General features: G+C 35.7%; 1 non-coding gene across 1 annotated transcript; it reads left to right on the plus strand.

Annotated features, from left to right (window-relative positions):
• The first annotated feature begins 546 nt into the window (after positions 1 to 546).
• Positions 547 to 706, plus strand: LOC140801531 (U1 spliceosomal RNA). The gene has a single exon (XR_012111479.1). It is a non-coding gene; the product is annotated as a U1 spliceosomal RNA (small nuclear RNA).
• The last annotated feature ends 3,121 nt before the right edge of the window (positions 707 to 3,827 follow it).

The following is a 3,827-nucleotide window of genomic DNA, read 5'->3' on the forward strand; positions in this document are numbered from 1 at the left end:
ACATATATTTACTAAATTTTAGAGCTCAATTTATAAATAGTGAAAATGTATGATATAATTATAATTTTACTAAAAGACAGGGTGTTATATGCAAATTTCTCTAAATTTTCTTTCTAATGAAATACTCAATTATTCGGTATAACTGTTCAACGTAAAACGTTGAGCAATTGAGTATTTTATAAAATATTTATGTTGAATAATTAAGTATTTTATAAAATAAACTTTTTGGCATTTTTATATAAAGGTAAAAGGTTGACCGTAGAGCTACAATGACATAGACCCATTTTAGTATTAAATTTGAGGTGCGGTCTACTTAGATAAATAAAATATAAAAGAGGACCAGTTTGGTAAAAAAAACTCTTTTTAGTTTCCAATTTACCAATTTACCAATTCAGCTCGTTCCACTTCACAAAAATTAAAAATAATTTACCTCTCTTTCCCTAGCTTAAATTGTGGTTTCTCGATATTTTAGTCCCACATCGGCTGACAAAAAAGATGGAGAGGAGGGTGAGCTTATAAAAGGGAGGAGAGGGTTAACGTTTTTCCATACTTACCTGGACGGGGTCTATGGGCGATCAGGAAGTCTCATGGCCTAGGCCAGCGGCCTCCATTGCACATGGGAGGAGCGCTGGCTTACCATCTCCCCAAGTGGGAGAGTGGACGTCATAATTTGTGGCAGAGGGGGTACGCGCACGCGCGGCCCCTACCAATCCCAATTCAAATCTTGTTTCATAAGATAACAGAAAAGAAGTCGTGGCTTTATTTGCTGGTATTATTTGCAATTCACATCAGAGTGTATAACGATATTTTATTTTATTATGGTCATTAAAATTGTTGTCTTATCATTATTTGATTTTTATCATGCGTATATATATTTCTCTTTTTTTTTGTCTAAAAGTTATTCTGAGTTAATTTTAAACTAGTTGAAATAGATAATCTTCTATTAATTTTAAAATAAAAAACTGAAATGCCTCTAAGACACTCCTTATTTGAGCTTAAAATTTGATTTCACTTTTATTTATACTTTTAACATTAAAATCTTACTCAAGAGTGTCAAACGTCATTTTGCGTCTATGGTTAACTTGCTCATTTATATCGTAAGTATTCATTAAGAAAACTAAATATTTTAATATTTCTGAAGCATTAAAAGAAATTATGAAGAGTCAAATAAGAAATATTTTATGTTAAATATATTTTATTTCCTTATACTTATGTCTAGAATTATTTGAATTCTTATATTTTAAAAAGTCTCAAACTAGTCACTATACTTACGACTAAATTAAGATCATTAGTTTTTCTATCCATAATAATATAGTGCAATCAAAAAATTTCAAAAATTAAATGGTCAGCTAAATTGTCTCTATTTTTTTATTTTTTATAAACAAAATTGCCATTCCTCTATTATATAAGTAATTTCTTTTTTTTTAAAGAATACTCATATATTTTATTTTCTTACTTTCTAGATTGATATTTTTTTTTCTTAGAAATTATATCATTTTGTGTGAAAGTAAAGTACGAGAGTTGGAATAGTGTGAACTCTCTTCTACATCGACCCTAGTAGAGATTTGCTAGGATTATGCATTTGTTCCCCTGATCTTCAAAGTCTTTTTCATGCTGATATCTTCTCGCTCTCATATCATCTAGCTTTTGGCTAAGTGGAGGGGAAGAGCTCTTTCCCCCTTCCTTTGACTTCTCCCCTCTCTTTCTCTTACCCTTTTCTCCCACTCGTCTTATTGCCGCGATTGCAGGTTTGTTGGTGTTTTCTTCTTTCTCCACCTATCCATGTTGCTCTTTTTCTCTTTCCTTGAGGCTCTTTACAGGTCCTCATCGCTACCCCTCTCTTCCACCACTGCCCTCCCTCGAGGCCTCCCCCTCTGGCCTCATTCGGTTTGCCCCTCACCATTGATGTTAGAACTATATTCTTCTCTTTATGTCTAATCGCACCCCGCATGTAACATCCGACAGAAAATATTCAAGTTGCTTTCCTTTTGCCCCCCTCTTTTCATTCTTTCTTTCCTCCTCTTCCCCCGCAACCCATTTCCCTCCCTTTTCTTCTCACTATGCTTGTCAGGGCTCCGACCTTGCCGACTAAGTCATAGGGTCTTAGGTCAATTAGTGCTTACTGGATTGATATTAGCTTTTTTGCCTGCATTTCAACATTGTCGAGAAATTAGCTGGCCGATGACCCCATATCTGACTGCACCGATTCGAGAAGTTTCCCCTTGGTGTCCTTTACCCCTAGGTACCCTTCATGGGTGCTCTAAGTTCTCAGTGGAGGCTACACCCCTTATCTTACCCTCTCTTCATTAGGTTCTCGACGTTTTTTTCAACTGCTATAGTTTGTCATATTTCCTCCCTCTCAGGCTAGTCATCTTTCCCTCCTCTTTTAGGAGTTGTAGCTACTAGTTAATGATTTTGTTGCAGGTCAGGCTGCGACCCAACCCAAGTGACATCCTTAGTTGTTTTGGTCTTTAAGTCTAACTTGGTGAGTTAGTGTTATAATTTTTGGATTGGTTATAGCCTAATTCTTTAGTTTATTTTCATTTACTTGAGCCTTATATGTGAGTCATCTTTAGATGAAGTTTTGTTAGTTATAATATTTATTGTAAATTAATATTAATAAATAAAGTTGCGATATGAGAGTAGCTCTACTTATTGCTCTTGATAGAAAATTAGTTTGTTAGTTATTTGAGCATGTTTTGATATTCAATAAAGCAAGTTAATTAAATATTGTCTATTTTATTTACTTCAAATCGATAATAGTTAGTGGAATAGTGAACATATCGATAACTATATTAATTACTCTTAATAACACGTTAGACCGTTATTATTGTTATAACAATTCTATATAAATAATAAAAATAAGAATTCTTAGGTGTACCTACCCAAACATATAGTAATATTATTTAATTAATTAATTTAATGTAAGTTGGTGCTTATATTTTTATTACTTTTATCGTAGAGGTAGATTTACCATGCGAGGATAATCTCATGGTGTAATTAAAGCTAATTAACTATAAAGCAGTGTTAGGCAACTGAATTCTCAGTAGTTTAGAAGTAGTGATACGAAAGTGATATTTTAATTTATAATTTCATCACATACATCATGCATGGGTAGATATTTATTTTCTAATCAATATAATTATGTTATTTTTATTGTTTCATAGTTATGCATTGATTATTGGTTCATTCCTAGGATATGATAACTTTGATGTACATGCCGTGTGATTGATGATGTTGATCACTACACCACTAGCATGTATTATTTAGGGATGTCAAGCTTGTCGAGCAGCTCGGCTCGGTCAGAGCTGAGCCGAGCCCGAGATGCTGAAAGAGGCTCAAAATCAATATCGAGCCGAGTCTGAGCTAAAGCCGGCTCGCTCAGGCTCGGCTCGATCGGCTCGATATAAAACTAAATTATAAAACCCTAATCCCCAAATCTAAGTCCCACATCCCCTCCCTACCTCCTACCCCAAATCTAATTCCCCCCTACTCGTCTCCTCGAACTACCGCCGCCTCTTCCTCCTCCTCCTTCGTCACTCGATAGTCGGTAGTTCGGAACTTCGGCACCCATGCTAGTCATCTCCTTGAGCTGCCGCGGTGCCGCTTTGTCAAGCTGCCACAGACCCATGATGCTACCCCGTCCTCTATGCTCCGCCTCGCCTTCCTTCTCCAAGCCGCCACCGTCGCGTCGTCCTCCTCTATCGGTCGGCAAGAGGTATCCTCTATCGTCCTCCTCCATTAGTCCATTGATTCCTTATAGTATTTTATTTCTGTTTTTGGTGGTATCAAAATCCCTACGTATTGATTGCTCATTTTGTTGATTT

Source organism: Typha latifolia, chromosome 14 (genome assembly GCF_019914945.1).
Source record: "Typha latifolia isolate L0001 chromosome 14, TyphaL0001v2, whole genome shotgun sequence".
Lineage (NCBI taxonomy): Eukaryota > Viridiplantae > Streptophyta > Magnoliopsida > Poales > Typhaceae > Typha > Typha latifolia.